Here is a 21,477-nt window from a genome sequence, read left to right as displayed (position 1 = left end):
AGGGCGCCCTCATGGGACGATACATTACCGTACTCACTTTACATTCATTTCATTATTCTACTATTAGTCTGTTCCTTGCATATTCGTTTGATCTGCCTCAAGCATTTGAGTACTAGGGACCGGGACAACCTTGTCGTCGGCTGCAGGTAGCGTTGACCAGAAGACTTCTGACGACTTGGTTAATATAGAAGGCAGCTCAGTGTACCCCCCCCCCCCCCCCCCTCTCCGAGTCATTGCAATTCTGTCAACATTCTAGCCACATCACCTCGACAATCCATCTGACTCATCTTCCGGACATGATCACATGTGTTTGTCGTAGTTTTTTTAAAATAAATTCGTCATTTCGATTGTGCTTCAATGTTATGTTGGACATGTATTTTCCAAAATACAACTACAAAACTACGTAAAGAACCCAGCATTAATTGTTCACGAACCAAATGTGTACCTGAATGCTATCACCAAAAGAGTCATCTAGCACAGTGTACGATAGAGAGAAAGAATGAGAGCAACAAAGGTGGATGGATCCTATGGCTCTGTGTCTACCTCTTTGCTCAAGATCATGGCTTCTCTACATAAGAGCATCAACCCTTTCACCCTAGTAAATGATTGAATAAAGATCATTTATTGTCTTTATCCGACTGGCTTGAAATGTCAACCATCCAGTCAAGGAAATAGAAGGACTCTTTTGTAGAAGGGGTATTCGAAATCAATCTGTGCAGTTGGGTTCCCTCATGCTCGAACAACAATAGCGAGTTCAATTCTTTCTTCTCTCTGCTTCTGCCCTGGATTTCTTTCTGCCCCTACAGTTGCAGTCCCAAGGGTTGGAGTTGGAGATTGGTGGCCCAGTCGGTTACCCCGATGCGAGGCCCCTTAAATACCACACTCCCATATCTACGATAGTTAAATCAAATCAAACCCATCTCAATTCAGTAGGTTTGAGCGAAGTCTTCAGTTCTCTCACCTCCTCAACCCCAGTCGAAGCCTCAACTCAATGAATTCCATACCCCATTGCACTCTCTCGATTTCTCTGAAAGGCTCTCTACTCTCTTGAAGTCAACTGAGCTATCGATCCTATTTTAGTATCTACTGAACTCAATAGTTGCCTCAACCCAAGGCGAAGCTCCAACTTCAACTTCGAACTCATCAAAAGGAGAACTCTCAACTCCAAACTCAGTAGAAGTCGAAGCAGTAGAAGCCTCAGCTCCAACTTCTGAAACCCTCTTGGAAGCCACAGCTCCAGGTGCAGGTGCAACTGAAGTAACAACTTCAAACCCTCTTGGAAGCAATGTCAACCATCGATCATCAATGGTCTGTCCAATTATTAATGCTTCTGTTATATACTTAAGCATGTAGTAAAAAAGATTCATGTAAAATATTAGTTGATTCATTTGGATAAATTTAATTTTATCTTGAGAGTTCAATATTTCTGGATGATATTAATTTTATTTTTAGCTGTTCAACATTTACTAATGATATTCACATATCAGTCATCTTGATCGAGTACAATTTAGATCCTAAATTTACATCCACTATGGGTCCACGTGTGAAAAAGAAAACCTTCCTCATGCATGTTCCACAACATCAAATGTTGTGATCAAATATAAACCAAACCCCAATATGGGATTAAACTTCCTAGGCAAAATGGGAGTCCATTTGCATTCCCATTTCTAGCGAATAATACGTGATTGGATTTAGAGAGAAAATCGTGGAGAAGGCTGGTTGAGAATGTGCCTTTTGGATTGATCGAATGTAGATATTGTTTTATTCTGTAATACAAGAAATGTTAATATCGGATCAGGGAAAGGGTCTTTAACGTTGAACTTCCGACGCTCAAGTCAGTTATCGGAAAAATGGAGGGAAGTGAAGCAACAATAAGTAAGCATAGACGTGAATAGTAAATAATACGTGTACCTCCGCTGGTGCATAGACCTCCCCTTTTATATAGCACCCCAGCGGCCGACGTACACGTGCCTTAAGGTGTGGGCACGCTTCCCTAACCGTCCTATGAAATGACTTGTCAGGAAAGTATCTCTAACACCATACCTTAACAGGATATGCAAATCCCTGATGAGACAATAGAAACTTTCGTCGTACCATCCATCGATTGACCATGTCTCGTTGTCAGTGACATTATCTTCCAAGGGATATCCAGAGATATGAGAAGGGTCCCATTGTTTGGCCGAGCGGGAGAGCCGCTCGACTGGGGATTCCCGCCCAGTCGACCTCAGCTGATCTTCTCCATAATCCTTTGGCTCAGTTTATTGTTTCGCCCGACCGACCCGGCACTTTGGTTGCCTTAGTGTTCCTCCACTTCATGATGAGCATCAGATGTTTTGGCGGTAGTACTCTTGGCTGTCCGGGCATTCTACTCGGACAAACCGCTTGTCGATCAGACACTTCATGCCCGATTGACAATTACAGTAGACCTCTGCTCGGCTCACCTTTAGCGAGCTCGTTGATTCTCTAGCTTTGACTGCCCTTTTTTTAACTTTCATGTCGACCGCTATCTCAACCTTTAACCGTCACTTGGTGGCCTTCTTTTATCACCATATCCATGTGATTGGATTTTAGAGAGAAACTTAAATAAAATATTATTATGTCAAACTGAAAATATGAAGGAAAAAATTGAAAGTGTCAAACAGAAGCTATTTCTTTTTTTTTTTAAGAAAAAAATATTATCTAAAAGTTAACAAAGAATGATTTTTATATTGTAAGATATTTGGCAAATCAATTTACATAATTATTTTGAAATCTCAAATTTATATTTATATTATACTTTTCAGAGTAGTATTAATTTAGTGTAAATTAGTTTGTAAAATAGCTTACGATCTGTTAATTATTCTCTAATTAGATGTTTTAAAGTTGTGTTTTGGTAAAATTTAATTAGTTCAAATATACTATCAGAGTTTGGTGGTAAAATGTCCAGATATTTTTATCATGAATTTTTTTTATGTAAAAAAATATTTAACGAGTTATTCATAAAAATTTATCAATTGAATGATGTCAAATTTTTTTTATATATATTTTACACTATTAGATACTTTTTATATGAATTTGGAAAACATTCTTATGTATTAGTTGGCCCTTCCAATTATTGAGAATTTATTAATCGGACATTCTTGGTATGTTGCGGGAACTATACGCCAATTGACATTAATCATTATGGCCCTCGTATCTAAAATTATATCTACCTGGACGAGGAGGAAAAAAGGAAGGCAATGAAGCATCCAAACGTGCCAAATTAAAGAAAGGTGGACGAAGAATTTGAGTATAGAATTCAGCTTTCCTAGGCGGACTATGTGTCTATTAAAAGAGGAAGGGGGATCGATGTGGTGTTAGAAATCTCCAATCATGGAATTCAGCAGACAAACGACTTGTTTGTTTGTGGGTTCGATGGATTCACTATTAGTATTTGGGACAGACTAACTTCTGGGCATTATAAGTTAAGGCCTCTGACTCTCTTTTGGTCTAGACCAGTCCCTCCAAATTAAAGCATATGACTTCTTCTGGTCTAAGAACAATGCAAAGGTGTGGAGCAAAGTTATTTGGACACCTTACTTCATGCATAGGCACATATTTATTTTATGCCTTCTTGCACGGGGACGTACGGCTCGGAACAGAGGATTGCCAGCCTTACATGCTCGTCGAGAGGCGGATGAGACTCTTCGCTGTGAGCATAATTGTGTAACAGATCCATTTTGTTTCCAAATAAATAAATAAATAATAAAGAGAAACAAGTTATCTACATAGTTGGGATGTCCTAAGATATATTGTATCATATTTTATTAATAAAAAATAATAATTATTATATTTACTTTAGATATGTACTAGATGAATAAATATAATAATATTTTAGGATAGTAGGTTTTAGTATATAACATATGAATTAGTTGAATTGATAGTGCAAGGTTGTAGATATATATAAACACTACTCTTAACTATTTCTAGTCAAATATTAATATACAAGGATGATATTAATGCGTTGAGACTAGCATATAAGTCAACTGACTTAATCTCACAAATCATGAATATAAGATATCAAATTGACATATGAGTATATATTATGTACTGAATTGACCCGTAATGAGAATATTTTATGGATCGTTATATGAGTGTTATAAATATTCTCATAGTTATTACTGGTATGAATAGTCCTTAAACCTGAAGTCACTACGGTTCCTTACATAAGGAGTTGTGTACTTTTGTATCGATAAACATCTGTTGGAATCCCAAGGTGTTTTGATGTGATCAAACAAGTTAAGTTAGGTTCTGCTTTGTCTATCCCTTGTGTCTAAGTGTGTAAGAGTTTAGGAACACAAGAAGTCGAGCGGAAGACGCGACTAGCGAAAAGGACGGCACGGGAGAGAGCCGACGGGCTCGATGCGTCCAAGGGACGAGGTGACCGCGGAAGAGTACACCGGTGGACGAGAAGAACGTGCGCGGCGTTCGAGGGAGGAGAAACCGGGAAGGAAGGCTGCTCGAGGAGAAGGCCGGAACTTCGGTTCGGGTGAACCCTATTCCGGATGGACGAGATCACCCAAGCTAGCGGAGCTAGAGCGAAAGACCCGGACCAAGACGAGCTGAACCGGAGCAGAGGTCCCGGACCGAGAAAAGTCAACTATGTTGACTTTCCTGGTCCGGGCGCTCGAACCCGGATTTTGATCAGGATCGCATCAAACGCGATCTGATCGTTGGGGGATAAAATTTTATCCCCCCAGGGCGCCCGGAACCCCTTCGAGGCGCCCCGAACAGTGCTATAAATATAGCACTGATCTGCACAGTTAATTCAACGAACTTGTAATTCATTTTCTCTGTGCTTTCTATTCTTTTGTACTGTCAACGCTGTAAAAAGCTACTCCGCCCAGAGGAGAATCAGATAGTGCGTCATCTTTGCCTTGGATTAGCAATCCTCTGATTGCAAACCAAGTAAACCCTCTGTGTCTGAGTTTATTTCTAATTAGTCTCTTTTTGTTTATTATTACAAGTTCTTTTAAATTAGTTGAATATCCGAGAAAGGTTTGTGGTTTATTTTTGTAGGGCAATTCACCCCTCCCCTCTTGCCGGCCTCCAAAGGGACCATCAACATCATCTGTAACAAGGTGGACTATAAAGTTGATTACTAAGTATGTAATAAATTATGTAGAGGAATGCGAGTAATGTAGATAAGATCTATCCTTTCCATATAACGGAAGTAATATCTGTGGACCCCTTCATTAAGTAGGACTACTAAAATGTATGACTGTGCTCAAATAAGTCAATATAAGATATTGAGTTCATTTGGTTAAGTGAGTTTACTTGGAGATTAAGAAATATAAAGATTGATAAGAGGATAACATAGTTTATGTCTCATTGATCAATCTAGATATTGAGGACAGAAGAACCAAATTATACAAGATAATAGACACAGAAAAGTTAGGTCGGATCTTGACATTCTCGTCACTTGGGTAGCAATGATGTATTGCTAGATGTCACCCATTGCTTATATATCTAAAATAATTTTAAATACATTGCTAACTTTATGAGAGCCTATTGGGTCACACAAACAAAGAACATGTTGGTTTAGAGATGAGTTTATTTTAGTTTAACTAAAATATATTGGACCCTAAGATTATTGGATTAAGTTGAGTTAGACTTAAGTGAATCTAACTATTGGATCATCTAATCTAAATTAGATTTAATAGATTAGACTCAACCACTAAGGATTAATGTTTGTTAAAGAGCTTAATAGAGCATTAATCAAAAGAAGACTAAGAGACAAAAAAAACTTTTGGTATTCCTCGAATGAGTGCAAAAGGCTTTTATAATTCATTTTTCAAGTAGATGAATTTTGATTTTTCTTCTTCTCCAATGAGTGCAAAAGACTTTTATAATTCATTTTTCAAGTAGATGAATTTTGATTTTTCTTCTTCTCCATCCTCTCTTGGCCGAACTTCACTTGTTGCTAACACAACAAGGTTGTTTTCTTCTCCAATTTTTGAGTTCGTGAGACGGATAGAAAACATGTTGGTGTGGATACCATAGAGGCGCGAGCGTGCTGATCACGCTGAGATCTGCATCTGAGTCAAAGTTGCTGTCAGGAGTACCGGTTCACACAACAAAGGTAGCGATTCTATGTGATAAAATAGAAAAACGTAGTATACAGTATTTGCAAGGATCTCTAGAGGGATCCTTTTTCCCCTGCGTTATGTATTATTTTATACATAAGATCCCTAAACTATGTACAAAGCTTAGGCATGGCCCTAGCCCCAATCGGAGCCTAGCATGGTATGAGTGTGGGTGTTCAAGCTATTGAACACTTAGAGCCCCGAGTTGAGATGCTCATATCGTTGAGTACTCATAGAATTAATACAAATGCTTGGATTGTTAAACACTTAAGCACTACGTTGAGGTGCTTGATCGGCTCACGAGCACTTAAGTTGTCTTACTATGTAGAAAGCTTAAGCATATCCCCAATCAGAGCGTAGCAAGCTCTTAGTTCGAGTGTTCAGGTTGGTAAACACTTAAAGCCCTAAGTTGAGGTGCTTATATCGTCAAGTACTCATAGCACTAATACATATGCTTGTATTGTCAAACACTTGGAGCACTACATTGAGGTGCTAGACCGACTCAAGAGCACTTAAGTTGTTATTATGTAAAAAGTGTTGGTGCAATTTTCCTAGGTCAAGGTTGAATAGTTTAACTAAGCTTGAGTTGGCTCAAATTTGAGTCTTGATGTTTGAATTTTGATGTTTGACAATATATGGAGATTGATGGTCAAGTTTGATTAGATGTAAAGTAGGTTAAGGTTGACCGGATACCTGACTGACAAGTCTTAAATAGAGATTAAGTGAGTACAAGTCTAACGGAAAGGTTAACAGAAGATGAAAGTGGATCAATGTTGACTTAACACTTAGTGAGGAAAGTCTTGGTGAGTGAAGCCGAGCAATAAGAAAGTCTTGGTGAGTGAAGCTAGACAATTTGAGAAAATCCTAGTGAGTGAAGCTAGATAATAGAAAGTCCTGGTGAGTGAAGTCAGGTAGTTTGGAAAATCCTAGTGAGTGAAGCTAGGTGATGGAAAATCTTGATGAGTAAAGCCAGATGAAAAGCCTTAGTAGTGAAGCTAGGCAGAAGGGAAGTCCTAGTGAGTGAAGTTAGACAGTGAAAATCTAGGTGAGTCAAGGCTGACTGGACACCTGGTGTTTGGAAGTCCAAGTAGGTCATGAATGTTAGAGTGTATACTAAAAGCCTAGCTTTTGGTATAAATATTTATCTAGAAATAAGAATCACATTGGTCAAATGTCTACATTTATGATAAATGTAGTTGCTTAATTAATTTATATTGTAGATAACATGGTGTGTGGTGTCACACACAGAAGATCATGCTATTGGTTCCTTATAAATTATAAACAGTAGCTCACGACCAAGATGGAAAGGAACAAACCATTGGAAGGTCATAGTGTAATTAGGTATTAGTTTATCTTAACTATATAATTACACTAGTACACTTAGAGTGTATTGAGTAGGACCATTTGAGGTCGTTCCTTTTATACTGACTTTATGAAGGAACAAAGACCTCAGTTATTATGGAAGTGTGTGCTCTTAATCCTAATATAATAACAAGCACATATATTTGATATTTATTTCTTTAATTTATCAATGGGTGAGATTTAGTTCGATGAATCAATAAGCTTGATAAGTTGGGAAATGATATCACTTATAGTGTGTGTTGTTGATTATAGAAGGAAACTGTGTCCTAGTAATCTAGGTTGAGAATGCCCCCAAGAGGAGCTCATAAGGATTGTCATGTTAAACCCTGTAGGTGGACTTAGTCCGACATGATGATGAAGTTGAGTGGTACTACTCTTGGAGCTAGATATTAATTAAGTGAGTTGTCAGTAACTTACTTAATTAGTGGACATTTGTTATCTTAAACACAGGGAGACTAACACACTCATAATAAGAAGGAGCCCAAAATGTAATTTGGGATTGGTGCGGTAGTTCAATAATAGTTCTTTAGTGGAATGAATTATTATTGATGAAATTAAGTTGTGTGTTCGGGGCGAACACGGGATGCTTAATTTCATCGGGAGACCAAAACCAATTCCTCCTCTCGGTCCCTATCGTAGCCTCTAGTATATAGAGATTTATACCCACCGCATACCCACCTTCTTACCCATCCAATGGGGCCGGCCAAGCTAGCTTGGAACCCAAGCTAGGGCCGGCCAAGACCAAGTGGATGAGTCAAGTAGGTGGCCGGCCAAAGCTTGGGTCCCAAGCTTAGGTGGCCGACCACTAGAATATTAAAAGGATTTTTATTAAAATTATTTCTTATGTGGATATCATGGTTTTAAAAAGAGAGTTTAAAAATTTCCTTTTATAGCTTTCTACAAAAGATTAAGAGAAGAGATTAATCTCTTTCCTTATTTGTAGATTAAAAGGATAGTTTTAATTTTTGGTAAAAACTTTCCTTATTTGTAAATCATCTACATGTTTAAAAGAGAGTTTAAAATTTGAAATCTTTCCTTATTTGTTGATTAAAAGGTGGATTTTAAATTTTAAGAAAACTTTCCTTTTTAACCATGTTCATGATTTAAAAGAGAGTTTAAAAATTAAATATTCTCTTTTATAAGTTTCTACAAGAGATTAAGAAAAGATTTGATATCTTTCCTTATTTGTAGATTAAAAGAGATTTTAATTTTTAGATATAACTTTCTTTTTATCCACATGTTTAAAAGAAAGATTTTAATTTATAAAATTTCCTTTTTATTAACCAATCATGAAGGGATGAAAATTATTGGAGAATTTTTTTATAAATTTATAGAGACAAATTAGGAAGTTTTAATTAATTAAAACTCTCCTTGTTTGTAGCTTTAATATGGCTGGCCATATGAATTGATGAGAAGAAAATTATTTTTAATTAAATAAATTTTCTTTTTCAATGACAAAAAAAATTAAGGAAGTTTTTATTAAATTTTCCTTATTTGCCAAGACCAAGGATTATAAAAGAGGGGGTAGAGGAGGCTTCATAGTGAACATCTCTATTCTATTTTTTCTTCTCTTTTCTCCTTGGGTGTGGCCGGCCCTTTCTTTCCTCTCCTCTCCTCTCCTTTGTGTGGCCGAAACCTTCTCATGGTGGAGATAGCTTTGGTGGCCGGATCTAAGAAGGAGAAGAAGGAGAGAAAAGAAGCCTCTTTTCTAGCATCCCTTGGAGCATGGTGGTAGTGGCCGAACCTCTTCATCCTAGGAGAAGTTTTTGTAGGACCGATGCGGCCGGCTAGAAGGGGGGGTTGAATAGCCCTGAAAAATCAAACACAACCCTTTCTCGTACGATTAAGCTAACACATAAAAAATAGATTAAACAGAAAATAAAGCATAAAAACGAGGCACCGAATTTGACTTGGTTACAACCGGGGAGGTTGTTAATCCAAGGATGAAGATCGCACTAAGAGCTCTTTCAGGCGGAGAAGCCTCGTTTACAGCAGTGTAAGCACAGAAAGACAGAAGCTAATCTAAACAGTGGAAGCACACAAGTGTTGTTTACAATTTCTGAACTGATGAAGAGCTTCTGGACCAAGGCTCTATTTATAGCCTTGGTCGGGCGCTTGGAGTGTTCCGGCGACAGGGATAAAGTTTTATCCCCAACGTTCAGATCGCGTAAATCACGATCTTGGTCAAAATCGGGTTCCGCCCGGAGCAAAAAGTCAACTGCGGTTGACTTTTTGTCCGGGACCACTTCTCCGTTAAGTCCCCGTCTCGGTCCGGGTCTTCTGCTTCGGATCCGCTTGATTGGGTGATCTCTGACATCCGGATTAGGGCTCACCCGAACCCATCTTCCGGTCTTCTCGAGCGTGCTTCCCTCCGGCTTCTCGTCCCTCGGAATTGCCGCGTGTCCCTTCTCGTCCACCAGCGTACTCATCCGCAGACTTCGTCCCTCGATCGCACCCCGTGCCGACCTTCGCGCTAGCTGCGTCTCTTGTTCCCCGAGCAATCTTCCGCTCCGGCTTTCATACCTCGGAACCATCGCGCGCACTTCCTTCTCGTCCGCCGGTGTACTCTTCCGCAGCGCCTCGTCCCTCGGACGCACCGCGTGCCGTCCTTCTCGGTAGTTGCGTCTTCCGCTCGAGTACCTGTGCTCCTAAGCTCCTGCACACTTAGACACAAGGTTAGAAAACACAGGACCTAACTTAACTTGTTGATCACACCAAAACAACCTTGGGGTTCCAACAATCTCCCCCTTTTTGGTGTGATCAACCCAAGTTAAGCTAGGGTTAAAATAGACATAAAATTGAATTAAGTAAATTAACTTAAATTGCAATTTAAGTGCAAAAAGATAGAAAAAAAATTAAATCTATCTACCTCCCCCTAGACTTATATTAAAGACTTAGAAAAAGTATTTCTAAAAAAAATCTAAGTTTTTAAGAAATTTAGAAAATTTTTCTAAGTAATTAAAGCTGAGATTTCTAGTTTCAAGAAAAAAAGGTCTTAACTTAGGAAAAAAATAATTTTTGAGAATATTTCTAAGTATATAAATAAAATCCAAAAAAAATTCTAAGTAGGTAAATTGAAATAAAAAGATTTGAATAACCTTTTTCAAGCACTAATTAATTCTTGTATTAATGCTTCATTAGTAAGTTAATTAAACATTTATTTCAATATTTTGGCTTCCAGGTCGTGGCGAGGCACTAGACTTTCTTGGTTATTGGAGCAACAACCACTTCCTTAGACAAAGCCTCATAAAGAAATTCTTTATTTAATTTTCTCACTTAAAGCGCTAATTTTACTTTTAAAATTAATTTAAGCATGATTTAGGAACCCAATATAGGTTCCAACCTACTGGATTAACTAAAAAGTTTTTAGGGACATATTTTCTAGAGATATTTTTAATTTGTCCCTGGTGATATCTATAATACCAATTCAAATTATTGAACCTTCTAAAATTGGTTTTAGATGAGCAAGCAGAGTTTTTCAAATTTTCTACTTGAATTTTTAAATTTTGAATTTCTAATTTTAATTTTTCATTTTCTAAATTTGATTTATCTAGCATCTCTAATGGACAAGATGTAGCTAATATTGCTTTTAAGTCTTTATTTTCATTTTCTAATTTGCAGCAATCTTTTGTTAAAATTTTAATGAATTTAAACATTTTATTAGGAGGAAGAGATCGTACCTCACTTACCTTGTCGATCTCGTTGTCGGTTTCTCCCCCTGAACTGCTGCTCTCTTCGGACGTGGCTCCCCCTTCATTGATGCTTTCGATGCTCATTTCGGAAGAGCTTGATTCGCAGTCGTCGTCTTGATGACTCGCCATTAACGCGAGCCCGGAGAACTCCTTGACTTCTGATTCCGACGACGTATCGTCCCACGTCGCTTTTAGGGCCTTGCGATTTTGGATAGGCTTCTTACCCTTGTCCTTCCCGTTGTTCTTCAGTTTAGGGCAATTGTCCTTGACGTGCCCTTCTTCATCGCAATGGTAGCAGCGGATGGTTCTTTTCTTTCTTCCCTGCGGATGGTTAGATTTCCTAGATTTACAAATATTTTTAAATCGTCTTACCATCATTACCATTTCCTCGTCATCAAGAGAAGATTCTGACTCAGGTTCGTCTCTCGAAGCTTTAAGGGCGACATTATTCTTGGGCTCCTTCGGACCTGCACATCTTGACTCATGCACTTCAAAAGTTGAAAAGAATTCGTCTAATGAAATTTTTTCTAGATCTTTTGAAATGTAAAAGGCATCTACTAGTGATGCCCATTTTGAGTTTCTAGGAAAGGAATTTAGGGCATACCTTAGCGAATCTCGGTTACTTACCTCTTCTCCGAGATTCGTAAGTCTGCTGATGAGTTCCTGAATCCTCGAGTGTAAATGTGCAATTGTTTCACCTTCTTCAAATCGGAGGTTTGTAAGCTAGTTACGAAGTAAATCCCGTCTTGCAAGTTTGGCTTCGGATGTTCCTTCGTGTAACTCAAGGAATTTCTCCCAAAGCTCCTTTGCCGAGTTGTAGGTACCGACTCGATTGACTTCTTGTGTTGGAAGTACACTTAGCAGATGAAATTCTGCTTTCTTGTTTGCCACGTGGTCAGCCTGCTCCTTCTTTGACCATTGATTTCTTGCTTTGCCCTCTGGTGCTTCATAGCCAAATTCCATTGTTAGTAATAAATCATAATCTGTTTCAAGAAATACCTCCATTCGCTTTTTCCAGCTAGCGAAGTCCCCTTCGAATTTTGGTGCGTGGATGTTGGATCCGACCATCTTGTTGCTTTGTTCGGCGGTTAGTCCTCCTGAAGCGCCTCGGCTCTGATACCACTTGTAGGACCGATGCGGCCGGCTAGAAGGGGGGGTTGAATAGCCCTGAAAAATCAAACACAACCCTTTCTCGTACGATTAAGTTAACACATAAAAAATAGATTAAACAGAAAATAAAGCATAAAAACGAGGCACCGAATTTGACTTGGTTACAACCAGGGAGGTTGTTAATCCAAGGATGAAGATCCCACTAAGAGCTCCTTCAGGCGGAGAAGCCTCGTTTACAGCAGTGTAAGCACAGAAAGACAGAAGCTAATCTAAACAGTGGAAGCACACAAGTGTTGTTTACAATTTCTGAACTGATGAAGAGCTTCTGGACCAAGACTCTATTTATAGCCTTGGTGGGCGCTGGAAGGGTTCCGGCATACAGGGATAAAGTTTATCCCCAACGTTCGAATCGCGTAAATCGCGATCTTGGTCAAAATCGGGTTCCGGGCGCCCGGACCCCGAAAGCATTGAGCCCCGGAGCAAAAAGTCAACTGCGGTTGACTTTTTGTCCGGGACCACTTCTCCGTTAAGTCCCCGTCTCGGTTCGGGTCTTCTGCTCCGGATCCGCTTGATTGGGTGATCTCTGACATCCGGAATAGGGCTCACCCGAACCCATCTTCCGGTCTTCTCGAGCGTGCTTCCCTCCGGCTTCTCGTCCCTATGAATTGCCGCGTGTCCCTTCTCGTCCACCAGCGTACTCATCCGCAGACTTCGTCCCTCGATCGCACCCCGTGCCGACCTTCGCGCTAGCTACGTCTCTTGCTCCCCGAGCAATCTTCCGCTCCGGCTTTCGTACCTCGGAACCATCGCGCGCACTTCCTTCTCGTCCGCCGGTGTACTCTTCCGCAGCGCCTCGTCCCTCGGACGCACCGCGTGCCGTCCTTCTCGCTAGCTGCGTCTTCCGCTCGAGTACCTGTGCTCCTAAGCTCCTGCACACTTAGACACAAGGTTAGAAAATACATGACCTAACTTAACTTGTTGATCACACCAAAACAACCTTGGGGTTCCAACAGTTTTGATGGCCGAAACTTGTAAGGAAGAAGAAGGTGCTTGGTGGTTCTCATCTCGGAAGATCGTTGCCCACACAACGTCCGAGGTTAGAAGAGGAATACGGTAGAAGATCAAGAGGTCTTTCTAAAAGGTATAACTAGTATTTTTCCTTTCCGCATCATACTAGTTATTTTTGGAAATAATATCAAATACAAGAGGCATGCGATTCTAGTATTTCGAATTTGTTTTCGATGTTGTGTTCTTTGTTTTTTTTTCTTTTCCTTGTGATTTGATTGTTCCTTTCGGTTAACCTAAAGTTATTTTAGGAAATTAAATATTAGCTTTCCTTAAAAGGTTTTGTCTAGTCGGTGGTGGTTGCTCCCATATCCAAGAAGGTCATGTGCCTCGCCACGTCAGTACTGGGAACCAATTATGAAAATTAATATTTAATGGAATTAATAACTTAGGTGATTTGGATCGAACGTGTTAAGTTCCGCAGGAGATCCAAGTCAAAACCTAAAAGAACAAATAGATTAAACTTTGGATCAAACGTGTTAAGTTCCGCAGGCGATCCAAGTTTAATTTAAAAGAACACATGGTAGCTAGGAAAAGGTTCAGACCTTTGTACAAAATTTTTGTACAGTGGAACCATTAGGTTTTCTGAGTAGCAACCAACAATTGGTATCAGAGCTAGGGTTTTGCCTTTGTGTATTTGGTATTAGTTTAATTATGCACATGTCATACATAATTTAGGCAGGTTAATAGTAGGATGTGCTAACTTTGTGGATGCAGGATCCAACTATTATGGCTTATAGTTATTATGTGTGTGATTGGACCCTTGGACATGTCAAGGGCATTTTATTGTGTGTTCATGATTGTATTATAAAATACAGCAGGAGCTGTATTTAGTTTTATTAAGATTTTATTTTTGATCTAGTTACATGCACATTCCTTTTATGGAATATATGATCGATGGATGTAAATTTTATGTTCGATCTAGTTTACATGTACATTCCTTAGAGGAATATAGGATCAAAATGTAAAATTCTATTTATGTCGCGGATCGAATCTTGCAAAGCGTGGAACCTTCTAAGGACCAGAGGCGCAGCGGAACTAGGAGCAAGATGGATGAGACAGCTAGACTCGGTGGCAGTGGCCAAATATGACAGCAGCTTGGGATGACAACACACGGAGGACAACAAGAGATAAAAGCCATAATAGTTGAAAATTAGATTTTCTATTTATTACTTTTATATTGTGCTGTGTGTGCATGTTAGTTTACATATTTAGTAGGCTAGCATAGTTAAAATTCCTCATTTATAAATAACTAAGTGGGAGAGGGATTTTTAAGTAAATCCCATGGTCTCCATTACTGGTTTGTAAGTGATGTAAATAAGCTTGCGCGTTGGCTCTGAGTGCCTTCCTCCATAACGGATGAGCTTGTTTGTGGATCACTAGAACAGACTTCTATTTTTGGATGACTATAGGAAGTTAATTAAGAGCGTGTGATCTTCCCCAACGGAAGGGGCATAATCTTATTAATGGACTTAGTGTCAAGTAATGGTATACACTTAGACACATCTAATAGTATCCTCCCCATCGGAGTCACTGCTATTATTTGTGTGACCAAATGATACCAACTATTAATTTTATTTGTCAAAAAGTTAGGTTGACAAGATAATAAAATTAATGGGTTAAAACCCTCCTTTTACAAATGTTGAATTTGTATACGTCCACACTAACGTGACATGCAAAATTCACGGTGTTTGAGGTGTTGGTGAATTTAAATAATATTGTTTGAGGAATCAATATTTTTTTAAATTCAAAAGTTTTTGACCAAATATTTGATCAAAGACAAATCAACTATTAATTTTATTCGTCATAAAGTAAAGTTGACGAGATAATAAAATTAATGGATAAAATCTCTTTTTTGATTTTGTATACGTCCACACTATCGTGGCATACAAAATTCATAGAGATTTTAAAAGAATTGATCTTGACCAAATATTTTTGTGATTCTTAGGATTTAAAATGTTTGCCAATCCCCTAGTAGTCATACTATAAGAAAGACTTAGTAATCCCAATTGTAATGATTGGAAATAGGACTTGGACATTAAGGTAAACTGTCTTCTTAGAACTAAGAACAATATAGGTGTATTTAATTCATTAGTTGAAAATGTTTAGTGGTGTTATCTACCAGAACCTGGAGTGTAGATACAGATGTCATTAATCATGTCCGCAATTCATTGCAGGGTTCCAGGAAACCCGGCAACTAAATGAAAATTAAAACACTGTCTACATGGGCACTACTGTAAAAATGGTAGCTGTTGTAATGGGAGATGTTTATCTTTTGATAAGAATAAAACATGGATTTTTGAGTAATTGTCTTTACGCACCAAGTTTAGAAAGAACTAGTTTTCAGTTTCTAAACTATTCAAAGAACTTGATATTCTGCCTCTTTTAATAACAAAGTTGTTATTAAGAAAAAGAGGGAAGTTATCTGTTCTAGTACGTTGGTTGACAATTTATAAATCAAATAACTCTCACGATGCAACAAATGGAAATTAGTAACACATCTTCTAACTTTAAGAGAAAGTAACCTTCGAAAATGAACCAATTATATCTTTGGCTTCTAAGGCTAGTTTATATTAACTTGAGTAGGATTCATTGGTAGCTGATGAACTTTTGGGTTCATTAGTAGTGGAAATCTTTCCAACCTACGAGTCTTACTTGGAAGGAAAAATAACTAAGAAACTTTTAAGTCTAAGGGGTATGGAGTCAAAGATATATTGGAATTGGTTCATTCTGATTTGTGTGATCCTATGAACATCCAGGCAAGAGGTTGTTTCAAATATTTCATCTATTTTATAGACAACTATTTGAGATACGGATATATTTACTTGATGTGCCGCAAGTCTAAGTGCTTTGATTAGTTCAAAGAGTACGAGGCTGATGTGGAGAAACGACAAAGTAAAAGTATCAAGATACTACGGTAAGATCGTAGTGGCAAGTACCTCTTGGGAGAATTTAGGAGTCATTTATCAGAAGTAGGGATTCAATCCAAACTAACTGCACCTGGTACACTCCAACAGAATGGTGTAGGAAAAGGAAGGTATAGGACTATTATGGAAATAAGTAGATTGATGAGTTATTAAGAATATTATCAAAATTATTTTAAGGATATTCTCTGGAAACGGGAGTGAATATAGTACCTTCTAAAGTCAGAACTCTCTACTCATATAGAATTGCTGAATATGCGTAAGCCTATTTCGAAGCATATTCGGATTCGGGTAGTCCAGCACATATGCAGAAGAGAGACAATGATAAGTTGGACAGGAATTCACTTGTTTGTGGGTTATCCGAGTAAAATGAAAGTAGGTTTATAGTCTTAAAAATCAGAAGGTCATTGTTAGCATCAATGACCGATTTTAGAAAAGGACTATGTAATAAACCATGTGCCCATAAGAAAATTTGTTCTTAAGGAAATAATAAAAGGCATGTCTAATCTAGTACCAACTGTACAAGATGAGATACCACAAGGAAACTGCAACACGTATCACAAATGATACACAATTGCAGAAAGTGCCTTGTCGTAGTGGGAGGGTTGTTAGGCAACCTAAAAAGATTCATGTTTTGGGAGAATTTTTGGACTCGATCCCTGGAGGACATGAACCTGATCTCCGGACATATGACGAAACACTCCAAGATAAAGATGCAACATCTTGGCAAAGAGTAATGAATAACAGAATTAGAATATATGTATTCTAATAAAATCTGGAAGCTTGTAGAACCACCAAATGATGTAAAAGCCTTTGGGTGTAAAAAGGTCTATAATAGGAAAAGAGGGATAGAAAGGAAGGTAGTAACTTTCAAAGCAAGGCTTGATGAAAAAGGAAACTTTTTCACTAGTAGTCATGCTTAAGTCTATCCGGATTCTTTTATCTATTTGGCAAGTGGATGTCAAGACAGCATTCCTTAATGGAAGTCTTGATGAAAGCATCCATATAAAGCAACCAGAAGGGTTCATTGCAAAGGGCTAAGAGCATCTTGTGTGCAAGCTCAATCAGTCTATGGACTGAGGCAAAGCTTCAAGGTCTTGGAACATCCGGTTTATCAAAGTAATCCAGACCTATGGATTTATTGAGTAAACAGATAAGTCTTGTGTATACAAAAGGCGTGATGGAAACGTGGTGGTATTTCTTGTACTATACGTAGATAACATTTTTTGGTAGTTGGAAATAATATCAAAATGTTGTCAGAAGTAAGGGTATGGTTGTCCAAATAATTCGATATAAAGGACTTGGGAGAATGTATATATTTTTGAGATCAAAGTAATAAGGGATCGAAAGAAAAAATATATTTTACTTATCCCAAGCTTGATACATCGGAAAATCCTTGCTCGTTTTAAGCATGCAAAACTCCTCGAAAGGTTTCTTACCTTTTAAGCATGGAGTATCTTTATCTAAAGAGATGTCTCCGATGACATCAAAGGAGATTGAGGACATGTAGACAGTTCTTTATGCTTCGGCAGTTAGATAACCTAATGTATGCTATGCACGAGATCAAAAATCTGTTTTGCCAAGGGCATAGTTAGCAAATATCAAAGTAACCCTAGACAAGGACATTGGACTGCAGTAAAGCATATATTAAAGTACCTTAGAGGCGCTAGAGATTATATGCTAGCTTACAAGGCAGTTAATTTGGTCCCTGTGGGTTACACGGATTTTGACTTCCAATCGGATAGGGACAATAATAAGTCGACCTCGGGGTTTTGTGTTTACTTTAGGAGGAAAAGTCATAACTATGGAAGAGTGATAAGCATAGGTGTTTTTCTGGACTCTACCATAGAAGCTGAGTATATGGCAAGCCTCTGAGGTAGCCATAAAAGCTGAATGACTTAATTACCTCAAGATAGACTTAGATATGATTTCTAGTTTGTCCAAAGATTATTACAATTTATTGTAATAATAATGGTGCAGTAACAAACTCGAAGAAACCATGAGTCTATAAGGCAAGTAAACACAATAGAGCGCAAGTACTACCCAATACGAGAAATTGTATAACGAGGAGAAGTTGTTGCCGCCTAGATTGCATCAGATGATAACCTAAGGTCCTTAAGGCAAGAGCTTTTTGAAAGGCATGAGAATCAGATGTATGGCAGCAGATATGGCACCTTAGTCTTTTAATATAAGTGGGAGATTGTTAGAGTGTATACTAAAAGCCTAACTTTTGGTATAAATATTTATCTAGAAATAAGAATCACATTGGTCAAATATCTACATTTATGATAAATGTAGTTGCTCAATTAATTTATATTGTAGATAACATGGTGTGTGGTGTCACACACAGAAGATCATGTTATTGGTTCCTTATAAATTATAAACAGTAGCTCACGACCAAGATGGAAAGGAACAAACCATTGGAAGGTCATAGTGTAATTAGGTATTAGTTTATCTTAACTATATAATTACACTAGTACACTTAGAGTATATTGAGTAGGACCATTTGAGGTCGTTCCTTTTATACTGACTTTATGAAGGAACAAAGACCTCAGTTATTATGGAAGTGTGTGCTCTTAATCCTAATATAATAACAAGCACATATATTTGATATTTATTTCTTTAATTTATCAATGGGTGAGATTTAGTTCGATGAATCAATAATCCCGATAAGTTGGGAAATGATATCACTTATAGTGTGTATTGTTGATTATAGAAGGAAACTGTGTCCTAGTAATCTAGGTTGAGAATGTCCCCAAGAGGAGCTCATAAGGATTGTCATGTTAAACCCTGCAGGTGGACTTAGTCCGACATGATGATGAAGTTGAGTGGTACTACTCTTGGAGCTAGATATTAATTAAGTGAGTTGTCAGTAACTTACTTAATTAGTGGACATTTGTTATCTTAAACACAGGGAGACTAACACACTCATAATAAGAAGGAGCCCAAAATGTAATTTGGGATTGGTGCGGTAGTTCAATAATAGTTCTTTAGTGGAATGAATTATTATTGATGAAATTAAGTTGTGTGTTCGGGGCGAACACGGGATGCTTAATTTCATCGGGAGACCAAAACCAATTCCTCCTCTCGGTCCCTATCGTAGCCTCTAGTATATAGAGATTTATACCCACCGCATACCCACCTTCTTACCCATCCAATGGGGCCGGCCAAGCTAGCTTGGAACCCAAGCTAGGGCCGACCAAGATCAAGTGGATGAGTCATGTAGGTGGCCGGCCAAAGCTTGGGTCCCAAGCTTAGGTGGCCGGCCACTAGAATATTAAAAAGGATTTTTATTAAAATTATTTCTTATGTGGATATCATGGTTTTAAAAGAGAGTTTAAAAATTAAAAATTTCCTTTTATAGCTTTCTACAAAAGATTAAGAGAAGAGATTAATCTCTTTCCTTATTTGTAGATTAAAAGGATGGTTTTAATTTTTGATAAAAACTTTCCTTATTTGTAAATCATCTACATGTTTAAAAGAGAGTTTAAAATTTGAAATCTTTCCTTATTTGTTGATTAAAAGATGGATTTTAAATTTTAAGAAAACTTTCCTTTTTAACCATGTTCATGATTTAAAAGAGAGTTTAAAAATTAAATATTCTCTTTTATAAGTTTCTACAAGAGATTAAGAAAAGATTTGATATCTTTCCTTATTTGTAGATTAAAAGAGATTTTAATTTTTAGAGATAACTTTCTTTTTATCCACATGTTTAAAAGAAAGATTTTAATTTATAAAATTTCCTTTTTATTAACCAATCATGAAGGGATGAAAATTATTGGAGAAATTTTTTATAAATTTCTAGAGACAAATTAGGAAGTTTTAATTAATTAAAACTCTCCTTGTTTGTAGCTTTAATATGGCCGGCCATATGAATTGATGAGAAGAAAATTATTTTTAATTAAATAAATTTTCTTTTTCAATGGAAAAAAAATTAAGGAAGTTTTTATTAAATTTTCCTTATTTACCAAGACCAAGGATTATAAAAGAGGGGGTAGAGGAGGCTTCATAGTGAACATCTCTATTCTATTTTTTCTTCTCTTTTCTCCTTGGGTGTGGCCGGCCCTTTCTTTCCTCTCCTCTCCTCTCCTTTGTGTGGCCGAAACCTTCTCATGGTGGAGATAGCTTTGGTGGCCGGATCTAAGAAGGAGAAGAAGGAGAGAAAAGAAGCCTCTTTTCTAGCATCCCTTGGAGCATGGTAGTGGTGGCCGAACCTCTTCATCCTAGGAGAAGTTTTGATGGCCGAAACTTGTAAGGAAGAAGAAGGTGCTTGGTGGTTCTCATCTCGGAAGATCGTTGCCTACACAACGCCCGAGGTTAGAAGAGGAATACGGTAGAAGATCAAGAGGTCTTTCTAAAAGGTATAACTAGTATTTTTCCTTTCCGCATCATACTAGTTATTTTTGGAAATAATACCAAATACAAGAGGCATGCGATTCTAGTATTTCAAATTTGTTTTCGATGTTGTGTTCTTTGTTTTTTTTCTTTTCCTTGTGATTTGATTGTTCCTTTTGGTTAACCTAAAGTTATTTTAGGAAATTAAATATTAGCTTTCCTTAAAAGGTTTTGTCTAGTCGGTGGTGGTTGCTCCCATATCCAAGAAGGCCATGTGCCTCGCCACGTCAGTACTGTGAACCAATTATGGAAATTAATATTTAATGGAATTAATAACTTAGGTGATTTGGATCGAACGTGTTAAGTTCCGCAGAAGATCCAAGTCAAAACCTAAAAGAACAAATAGATTAAACTTTGGATCAAACGTGTTAAGTTCCGCAGGCGATCCAAGTTTAATTTAAAAGAACACATGGTAGCTAGGAAAAGGTTCAGACCTTTGTACAAAATTTTTGTACAGTGGAACCATTAGGTTTTTCGAGTAGCAACCAATAATGAAAGACCGGACACTTAGCACGAGATAGTGAGTCCAAGTGGGTCAAGGTTGACTGGACACTTGGTACAAGGAAAGAAGTCCAAGTGGGTCAGAGAATTGACTGAACACTTGGTGACGAAATCTCAACAGGTCAAGGTTGACCATATGCTAGGCAATGAGGAGTTTCAATAGGTTATAGTTGACCAGATATTGGAAGTGGAACCCTAGACTTTTGTTTGGCAAAATAGAGCTAGACAACCGATCAGTTGATTGATTGATCTAAGCCTAATCGATCGATCGATTGATTGGGAGGCTATCGCAAAAATGCACAAAGGATTTCCCAATCGATTCAC

This window comes from Zingiber officinale, chromosome 3B (assembly GCF_018446385.1).
Source record: "Zingiber officinale cultivar Zhangliang chromosome 3B, Zo_v1.1, whole genome shotgun sequence".
Taxonomy (NCBI): domain Eukaryota; kingdom Viridiplantae; phylum Streptophyta; class Magnoliopsida; order Zingiberales; family Zingiberaceae; genus Zingiber; species Zingiber officinale.
The sequence above is the reverse complement of the archived record's forward strand: the minus strand, read 5'-3'. Positions refer to the sequence as shown.